Here is an 11,519-nt window from a genome sequence, read left to right as displayed (position 1 = left end):
TTTGTTAAAAAGGAATTTAATTCATTAATTATTTTTATTATTAATTATGAGATAACAATTCTCTTTAATATATTAAAATAAACCACCATTCAAAAGTTTGGGGTCTGAAAGATGTTTTTAACATTTTTGAAGAAAGTTTCTTATGCTCACCAAAGCTGCATTTATTTAATCAAAAACACAGTTAAAACAGTAATATTGTGAAATAGAAAATATTTTCTATTTTAATAAGTTAAAATTAATTTATTCCTGTGATAGCAAAACTGAATTTCAGCACTATTAATCCAGTCTTCAGTGTCACATGATCCTTCAAAAATTACTTTAATATGTTAATCCTTTTTTTTTTTTTTTTAACATTTTAAATATTTTTTTTACATTTATATTATTAACATTTTATTTTAACATTTATTATTATCATTATTATTATTGCAAAAACAGCTGTGGTGCTTAACATTTTTTGTGGAAATTCTTCATTTTATGATTTATTTTTCAGGATTGTTTGAAGAAAAAAAAGTTCAAAAGAACAATTTACTTGAAACAGAAATATACTGTCACTTCTGGTGCAACTTTACTCTAACAATTGTCTGCATTTCAATAGTAGTGTGAATATAAATTAAATCTATTTTACATGTAATACCAAAGCAAAAGCTAAATCTTTCCAAGCACCAAGTACAAGTGCTTCACCACTTGATGTCTATGGGATGGCACCAACTCAAAATACGATTGCACAACCGAAAAACACACACGCATCCAATGAATCTGTGGCCAACTTTCTACAGTACCAGCATTGCAGATCTGTGCTCTAACGAATGCTGTACATGAAGAGCCAAAAATGCACAACTGCAATACTAAACCAGGCCGATCCCACAGCAGTCCGCAAAAATTAGATCAAAGTTCAGCTAAGGTCAAGGTCATGTACCTATCTGACTGGCCTTCACGGAAAACCTGCATCAGCTCTTGGCGTCACCAATCACAAGCATCATACAGTGCACCTTGCTTGAACAAAGAGCAGTAGTTCACTTCGGCACTGAATAGGGGCTCTCTCTCTTTGGTTAGGCGTTCCTCATTGCCTCTGACTTTCTCCCATCCTTTCTAGATGGCGCTAGAGGACAGCTCTTCCTCCATGTTATATAAGCCTCTCCCTGTTCTGCCTGCCCTTTTTCCGCTCCATTTTTGTGAAGGCTTCTGCATTACAGTCCTGGAATGGCGCCTCCTGTTGAGGCAGCAGCAGAGGCCAGTGTGAGGAGAGCCATATCTGCAGTGTCTGCTCTGGGTGGAGGTTATCTTGTGATCTCCTAGCATACAGATGACTTGGTTTGCATACACATGTAAACAGAAAACTAAAATATCTGTAATATTTTAATTAACTGCCTCATGGCCATCCATTTCCAAAAAACATGGATCCTGTGTTGAGAAAAACCTGCTGCTGGTAAATACTTTCAGCATCACCTTTTCATCAAAAACTTGCCATTAAAAGAACAACAATCATTACAAATATAGCAAAAATCTAGTAGGCAAGTATGACAACACACTGACGAGGAAAACAACTGACCAATTGACACAGTCACACATTGATCTTTTTGGTTTGTTGACATGTCAACTGCGATCCTACAAGCGCCAACTTTGGTTTCTTATTAGTAAAACCACACGGGTTGAACTGATTCGTAAATTAAAAGGTGATTAAGCGCAAAAAAAATAAAAAATAAAATAAAATAAAAATAAAATTCACTTATTCAACCTAATACTGTTTTATACACGACTGTCTTTTATCTAAGGAAAACAAAAGATGTCAGACAAAATGACAGCCTCAGTCAACATTCACTTTGTGCATCTTTTTTTACAAAAATTAAAACTGAGGCAGTCATTATGATTAAAATTTCCTTTAGCTTATATTATAAAGTCATAGAAGCTGAGGGCGAATAAACATTTTTTTTTAATCTTTAGTGAACTGTCCCTTTAACGATTGATTCCTTGCAGCGCGAGCTTTTCGTGATGAGTTGAGCAAACGGAGTGAGTGGTATGTGTGAATGATAAAACCCTTAGTTACACTTAAAACGGTAAGTGATAAAACCATCAGTTAACAGGCACACTTACAACGTCAAGAACAAATCAATTGAAACTTTATTTTTAATTCAAGACCTCAGAGAACTGTTTAACAACTGTATGACACAAACAACTGGCTAGGTCTGCCACCTGAGTCTCCTGAGTGGTTTCTTAGTTAATTCTCATTCGGTTTCGTTCCCCAAACGCAAAACGGGGAGCTAGTTGAACGTTACCTGGCCCGCGCTCCGCAAATGGCAGCGCGTAATGTCACTTTCCCGCCCCCCGAACCGAGCGCCTCGTCCTCCGCTTCCCGGGCGGACACACACCGCCGAAAGAGGGAGCTCGACTCCTGTCACGGGCCGACCCAGAGCTGTCTGTCTGCCGGGAACGAGCTGCTGCAACTAATCTAACAGAGTCTGTGCCGGTCTACGGGGGTCCCGGAGGGAGAATGAGCGCGAACCGCTGAGCGCGTGCTGCGTTTGCGATGATGCACAGTCCAGAAGACGCACGATGACGGTGTAATTGACAGCAATTAACGTAATCCGCCATCCACTTAAACAATACGAACCGGTCCAGTACCTATACTATCCAAAATGGCGTGTGAAAAGGGGCGGAAGTGACATATGTGTTTGATTAGCATAAAAAAAGCATTGTACTGAGGGTGAGAGGCGGTGGGTGGAGGGGGGGATTTGTGGGGAGAGGTGTCAGACGACCACAAATCCAATATTTACCCCGATTCTAAGAATAAACCTGGAATGCACAAGTGTGTCTGTGCGCACATAAAATGTTTCATTACATGCTTCCGAAATTGTGTAAACAGCCCCTGGGTTGCGTTGCATGGAATGAACCCATAGGGCGCGCCCATCGGCTGAAACTTGATTGGATAGAGGCGTATGCGTCAATTCTGCATCTGGCATTCTACCCCCCGCAGAGAGTCGGATGTATACAGTGCCTCAGTACTCAGCCAGCATTAGAGCAACTTGAGTTCGGGTGGTGGCGCTCTATCCGGCTCATGCGCAACTCACCGGGACTACTTCTGCATGTGAAGTGCTAGGGTTGCAGACTGTGAGCCATGGTGATTCCCCCACCCTCTGGCCCTTGAGCTCTGGAGTTAGTACCCCCTTGGTGTTGCACACATCAAACTCACCAAAGCAGTTCCTTGCATTACATTAGTTTGGGTGTCATTTAGGACATAACACTCTACACCCAGAGAGAGAGAATAAAATATTTCCTCTTGGATATGTCAATAAGACAGGGTAGACACTCAAGAGATTGATGGCAGTAGCTCTTAGGATCTAGGCTGTTGTAGACTTATGTGTGAAATTAAGGGCATAATGCAACTTCATCCGTTCTGATTGCAAGTCCAAATTATTTTATAACACTTCCAGTTGAAAATGTCCAAATACATTGCTGAAACAGTAAATGTTTATTTCAAAGCATAAATCTCTATAGCCAAAAAATGCTTCTCAGGCCTTTAAAAGGGTCCATTTACATACAGTAGCGTGTTTAGGCACTACCTCTACCTAAAATGGCACTACTTTCCATTGCAAGAAAGGTTCTTTATAGTGATCAACCTAAAAAAAAATAGGTTATTTTGAGAACTTAACTAAAGGTTCTTTGGGGAACCCATATTGGTTCTATGCTATAAAACACTCCTTTTATTTTTATGTTATATATATAAAAAAAAATAATAATAATCTCTGTCAGTTTGGTCCTTTTTATTAAAATGTAGATTTTTTTTTACATTTTAATGTAATTAACCAAACTAAATGGAAAATGTAAACTGGTCCAATCCAAACACTACTGTAACCTGATATAGGACAAACAACTCATTGTAATGAACTTGTTACTTGAAAGCTTGAATTCCAGCTTGACTGCAGTGATAAGTGCTGACCATATCTCACAAAACTAAACATGAGCTAAAATGATGTCAAAGTTCATGTAGTGGCAAAAAGAGTGAGCAATCCTTTCAGGAAGGAGACAATTTCATTTCCACCCAATTTGGACTCTCCATAAACACGGTCCACAAACGAAATAGGAACCTGTGTAAATAGACAGACGAGACCACTTTCAGATAGTCATAAAACAACCACATTCTGCTCACTGAAATAGATACTTAACTTGAATTTATAAATGAATGCATGTATTAAATAAAGTTTGGTAAATACAGCAATACATGCACAGTCCTTATTATATAAATGTTAATCTAAACTATATTTTATTAAATTAAATTATTAACAAGATTTATAAGAAATGTGGAATGAGAAGATGCGTGCTGACCTCTCCAACAGTATAGCCCAGCTGTCTAGCACGGACAATTCATCTCCATCTGGAACACATAGCCTTTTGACACACCACTGCTCCACTAGTTTTTCAAGAACCTCTTTCTTATAAAGCCTGAATGTAGAACACAAGACAGGAGACAATAATACAATTTTGATTGATTAATATATAATATATATATATATATATAATATATATATATATATATATATTATATATATATATATATATAATATATATATATATATATATATAGTTATTGTGGCCATAAGAAATCACGATGTCGGTATATCATGATATCTATAGAAACCTTGGGGTGGGGAAGCTATCAGTCAAATTATTTTTTACTTTGTTTATTGAGTTTTTTCTTTTTCACCCAACGAGCATAATATTGATACTGATAAACGCAGGGCACAAGAATCTGTCTTTCTCTGTCTTCTTTGAAGCTCTTAATGAAATAACAAGAGAGAAAATACTGTCAAGTTCAACAGTATGATGAATAAATATTAATGGTAACACTTTACAATAAGATGCCATTTGTTAACATTAATGTATTAACGAACATGAATGAACAATGAACAATACATTTATTAAACAATTTATTAATCTTTAATGTTAATAAAAATCGAGTTATTCAATGTTCATAGTACATTAATGATTACAAACACAACTTGTGATTTTAACAATGCATTAGTAAATACTGAAATTATCATGAACTAAGATTAATAAATGCTGTGGAAATATTGTTTATTATTATTTATATATGTTAACTAATGTAATTAACTAATGTTAACTAATGAACCTTATTGAAGAATGACCACAGATGAGGCATTAAGTGCATGGCACTGTGACCAACTTAACATTTTATTAAAATAATCACCCTTTACTTAAGTATATGAACACAGAAAACCGCTGTTAATAGGTTATATTATATTTCCCAGTCAATGACTAGTAAAATAATAACAACTTTCTCTGATGAACACAGCTCTCCTCAGAGTAGCTGCCATAGACAGTAAAAGAAATGGACACAGTGACCCCATTGGAACTCAATTGAGACAAGACAAGTGAAGCCTATTTTTAGCGTTTTTTAGCACTTCCGTTTCTGACGCGCAGACTCAAACGAAGCTTGACGACGTCAGTCACCTGTCTGCCAGATGTAAATCTTCTAAGTGGCTGTGCGTGCAAACTGCCATCGTTAATCTTGCAGAGACGGCGAGCTTGAGCGGGGAGTTCTTTGTCGTGAGTGAGCAGGAGTAAGTATTCTGATTAATTATTTTGTATAGTATTTTAAAATGTAACGCAGGTACGTCATATTAAGTTAATTGCCTGCGAGCTTCTCCTCCTGTCTGTACGGTAATGCGACAGAGAGACGAGTGGTTATGACGCAATCGTTAGCCTATTTTTACAAAAACTGTTTCTACAGGGCCAAAATGTAACATAGAAGGTAATGGAGCCCTCTATACATTGTCGTGTATCTTTAGAAATAAATAATGGACAAATGGAGTCTTTAAACTCCTCAGATGTAAAGTTATTCGCTGTCAAAGTGACGCCAAAATGAATGGGAGTCAATGGGATGCTAATGCAAGTGAAGTTCTGCTACAAGATGGCGGCACGCAGCCGACTTCAACTTCCGGTCGAGTTCCTTGCCGCCTGGTAGCTGCGAGTGCTGCATCGTCTTCTTGTTTGACAGGCGTCAGAGTTAAGGCATGATACTGCCACCTGGGCACTCAACCAGGTACTGTTACCAAGTATTTACATGTGGTGGTTATCATAAGAGAACTGTTCATTTTAAATATTGTGGTTGTCACTAATACCGGTATATCCTCATACACTAAATTAACACGATATCGATAATTGTTTATTTGATTATCACGGTTATCGTCAATACCGGTATATCGCGACAGCCCTAATATATATATATATATATATATATATATATACATGGTTTAAAAACAAAACAAATGATTAATTTATTACCACCTTACCTAAAACTCCCCGTAAGATCAGATGCTCCTGGTCTGAGCAGCACTTGTGTTACAAAGTTTGCACCTCGACTAAAATGAAACAATCATTACAAAACAGTAATAATTTCTACATGAAAAATTATACCTGACCTATTGTGTGTATGTGTGTGTATATATGACAGTAACTGATGCAGTCTCAAATTTCTAATATTTCTATATAGCTGGGTATTATTATAAAATGCAGCTTCCAGTCACACACCTGATCAGTTTCCGGCACAGATCCCATCCATATACACCACCGTCTCCTCTGTACCTTGTTCCAGACACCAGGTCATATCCTCCTTCTTTCTGTTTTCTGAACAAACAAACAAACAAACAAAAAATATTATGAAAGTGGCCGTTACAAAATTGCACATGCAAATGCTTTTATAGCAAAACTACACTACACGATACAATGAGCAGATAAAATGTATTTTAACAGCAGATGCATAAGGTAATTGAAAGAAAATGACTTACTCAATGAACTGTGCAATAAACTTTGGCTGTGAGAGGAGAAGAAAAAACACTTAATGTACACAAATGCTCCTGAAGTTTTCATTTAGTGAAAACAGGATCAAATGATCCATTTTAAATTCCTGAAAACTCTGAGTAAACATGCTTGAAGCTATCCAACACTTTTTTTAACATATCGATTTTCATGACACTTCCGGTGGTCCTTAGGTCCTTCTCTTAAAAATAATTAATGCCAAATGGGAGTAAAAATCAACGTAGTCCTAAAAGACGTAGTCTTAAAAAAACGCAAAGAGTTTGGAGAAGATATGTCAGATCCGTGTTATGTGCTTCAGGTTTTAAAGTGCTGCTTTTCAATTGTAACCTGCTGAACTCTGTCAATGATGTAAATTACAGAACAAAAGAAAAGGGAAATCACTCGACTGCTCTAGACGCTGATTAACTTTTGTTGCTTGAATAAAGATCGTAATCTTTATAGTATATGCATATACAATTTATACAGGTAGTTTATGTGAAGATTGTTTTAAAATCTATTAATTTTTTAACTTAATTAAATGTTAACTTAATGATTAAATACTTTAAGTCAATACTTCATTAATATGAGGCTGCTTATTTCCATTAAAACATATTTAAAATATACTGTCTTGATGTTGTTTCTACATTCATTTGGAGGTTCAGTGTGAAATTATGACAATATAAATATGCAATTAGCATGATTACAGAAAAATGTGTGATTAAAATATATATATATATATATATATATATATATATATATATATTAGTGCTGTCAAAATTAGCGCGTTAACGCATTCGATTAATTTGAAATATTTAACGCGTTAAAAAAAAATAACGCAATTAACGCGGTTGCAGTTTTTTTTATTTCCAGTTGTGGCCTATGTGTGTTCAACGTGCAAAGAAATATGGATAAGACCAAGGAAGGACTTTTAGACGGAAAGTTTCAGTATAAAACTCTGCCGGATTACTCTTCAGTCTGCCACAAGAAACATTACTCTTCATTCAGTCTGCCACAAGAAACAGCAACATTAAAATCATGAACTCAAATGTCATTGTTTAAAAAAAAAAAAAAAACAATGACTGTAAAAGTGCGTAAATCAGACATTTCTGTAACGCTAACGTTAATAAGCTTAAACGAAATAACGAAATAATTGTGTAGCGGAGTATTTTTGTACACAGTGCCGCGAACTGTCAATCACTCCTGTTCGCAGCTGCAGCAACTTGCGCTCTCTCTCTTCATCAAGCTTTAAAACAAAAAGGGGACAAAAAGATCATATTGTCTTTGTGCATAGGCTATAGATTAATTAGATAAATGAATATCTAAATTTGTGCCTTGCCGTCTACGGTATTTTTTTAGAACTTAGAAAAAAGATGCTGCATCCAATGAGCAGCCAGCGGGGGCTGCAGGACGACTCAACCTCCGCAGACAGTTTTTAATGTTTATCAGACAATAAATACTCAAGATTTTGCTTTAGTATAACTCACAACGAGTTTCACACACCTTCTCCGGCCACGTTGAGTTGTTGACACTTAACAGTGGGAAAAGCGACACATGCGCTATTCACTTGTATAACTTAAGGGTGAATGGGTAATGTAGTTTCTGCTCTGGGTGGGATGAATTAGGAAGCTTGCATTGTGAAGGGCGCTCTGAAAATCGGCAAAAAGATTAAAACCTCTATTAAAACAGATGTCCAAATGAGCGTATACCGGCACGCTACAAGCACGTTCTGGGCGCACGGAGAGGTGGCGGTACGCTCAAGAGCTATATTTGGAAGTGGCGGTACTGAGTACTGGTGCATACTGGCCCCTTTAAAGCACTGGCAATGACTATACTTTGGAATTGTTTTGCATTCCACTTAGAATTCAACATGGAAATCATTTTTGTTTTTTATTGGCATTGATTGTTTTTGAAATTCAAATGGTACTTACATGCCTGTGTTTTTATTTCTGTAATAAATATGGCTTTCAAGCCAACAGTTAATTTGGAGGATATTGATGGTTTATTGCAGGTATGTTGTTTACATGAGAAAATCTGTGTTACAAGTTAAACAAAAATTCCAATAAACAATCATATTTTGAATTTAAATAGTTTCTTTGTCTTGAGTTTACATTAATTATTTACATTTTACATTTACATATCCAAAAAGTTTCAGTCTTTTAATTGCGATTAATCGCGATTAATTTTAAAAAATTGTGCGATTAATTAGTTAATTTTTTTTAATCGATTGACAGCACTAATATATATATATATATATATATATATATATATATATATATATATATATATATATATATATATATATATATATTTAATCGATTGTCAGACAGCACTAATGTTAACCTTTTATAAATTTTAGATTTTAATTTAATTTCTAATTTTGTAGGTCCCCTAGAAAGAGATCCAGACGGCCCCCACCCCCTTGGGCCCCTTCAAATTGTCATTTTGATAATCTGGACCTCAAATGAGGCAAATTGAATAGCCCTGCTCTAATCCGTTAACATAGGAGTGGAACAAATGTGCACTACATACAGATTGCAAACTGAGTATGTGTAACACAATGGCCTGCTCCATTTGCTGAAAACATGCAAAGGACAAGAATCTCAAAGTTTTTTAGGGACAAAAAATAAAAAATAAGATAAATCAGTAAATCCGTTTGTTGTGGGGGGTTTTTTCATTAGCATGTTGTACTCTATATCCAATAGAAGAACATGCAGATATTTTCAGTTATTCAGTATTTTTTAGATTAGGGAAAAGCTATTAAATTAGCTTTATTTGAGGTCTGGATTATCGAAATGAAAATTTGAAGGGGGCCAATAAAATTAGACATATAAAATTAGAAAAACTGAAATCTAAAATGTATAAAAGGTTAAACAATTAATATATATATATATATATATATTACATTTTTCTGTAATTAATCATGTTAATTGCATATTTATATTGTCATAATTTCACACTGAACCTCCAAATTAATGTAGAAACAACATCAAGACAGTATATTTTAGATATGTTTTTGTTGGCATCTTTTTTATTAAGTAGCCTCTTATTAATGAAGTATTGAATACCAGTATTTACTCAAGGAGGTACAAAACAGTATACAGTGGAAGAGTACTTACATGATGTGAGAGATCTGCATCCATAATGATAACAAAGTTTCCTGACGCGTGTTTAATGCCGTGGATGTAAGCCGTTCCTGGGATGACATTAACGTTAATCAGGTTTTTACTATAACTTAGCTCTGAGAAGTATAAATAGATGTGAGCCAGTTTACCTAATCCCAGTTTTTTTTCTCGCGGTCTCAGGAGCTAAGAAGAATAGAGAAGACAGATGTTCATGATTTCTTTCTTCACTCTGTCAGTCATGTGTTGTCTGTTATAATCTTAAAGTCTATGTTATAGTGCACAACTCACAATCTTGTCAGCGCCGTAGATCTTCTGCAGCTGCTCGGCGATCTGCAGCGTCCCGTCTGGACTGCCATCATCAATCACGATGATCTCGTAGTTGTATCCACTGCATTAAAACACGGCCATTTGATCAGAACGCTCTTCTTAAAACTAAATATTTAAGTGAATCTACGAGACTCAGTCATGTGATCAGTCTGATGTCACTGACAGCTCATCATTAGAACTTCAGCAGTCTGCTGTATTAAGGTTCTCGCCCATTGACTGTAATTAACAACACACTTAACGTTACCTCTCGCCAAAGTACTTCACCAGCAACCACACAATCAATGGGAGGTTTTCTCTCTCGTTGTAGGTTGGCAGCAGAACAGAATACTTGTCAGACTGCTCTGCGGTCTTCGCATTTCCTCTCCTGCTCGCCATGTTGGCGTCTCCGACGTATTGGACACCGGATGTTTACATCAGGTACGTTGTCCGTTGAAAACACTAGCTTCATCCTTTGGTTCCGGAGCACATATTTTACCAGTTCAAATACTGTGAGTGGAAAAAAAAATCCAACTATTGTTTGGACATTTGAACAGTAGCAGTGCAGTGTGTCAGTAGAATTTAGTCACGAGCCCTTAGGATTAATCGATTCAATTTTCACAAAGGTTGTATGTTCGATACATTGCACATTGGGATAACATCTTGAGACAAGAAACCAATACAATATTATTATAAAAACAATTAACGCTACAATGAACACACCCAGGGGGAAAAAATTGTAATTGATAACTAATTATTATTATTTTATTTTTTTTTGGTGTGTGGCTCATTTGACAATTATTAAAATGAACAATATCATTCATTTCACTGGCATATAATTTACATCGAGATAAAAGGTTTCTCCATAAAATACTCTTTTGGTTTATCTGAAACTATATTACATAAAGAAAATTTCATTTAAAAAATGATGCGTGATTTCACTGCTGTAATTACACAGACAGTAATTACATACTTAAATTAGGCTTATTAAATTGGTATTTTTGTAAACAAAAGTGTTTTTTTTAAAAACATTATTTCATTTTGTTTTTCAGTGAATGTGAATAGTAACCATTTCATTGATGAAGCTTGATGGATCTCAGGCGAGTCTCATTTATGATCTTTATCAGGTTCATTTCATACGGGTTTGCATAAACATGTATTAACACAAAAACAAAAGACCAGTTCACTTAGTATAATTCTATAAAATACTTTGGACAGCACTTCTGCATATGTAAAAAGACAATATAATATCACAGTGTATTTCATATTAAAATATGTATT

General features: G+C 35.5%; 1 pseudogene; it reads right to left on the bottom strand.

The window, feature by feature from the left end:
- Positions 1–3,737: 3,737 nt before the first annotated feature.
- On the bottom strand, positions 3,738–10,693 carry LOC113069173 (dolichol-phosphate mannosyltransferase subunit 1-like; annotated as a pseudogene).
- Between the last annotated feature and the right edge of the window lie 826 nt (positions 10,694–11,519).

Source organism: Carassius auratus, unplaced genomic scaffold (assembly GCF_003368295.1).
Source record: "Carassius auratus strain Wakin unplaced genomic scaffold, ASM336829v1 scaf_tig00000876, whole genome shotgun sequence".
Lineage (NCBI taxonomy): Eukaryota > Metazoa > Chordata > Actinopteri > Cypriniformes > Cyprinidae > Carassius > Carassius auratus.
Note: the sequence above shows the minus strand (reverse complement) of the source record. Positions and strands in the feature narration are given on the sequence as shown.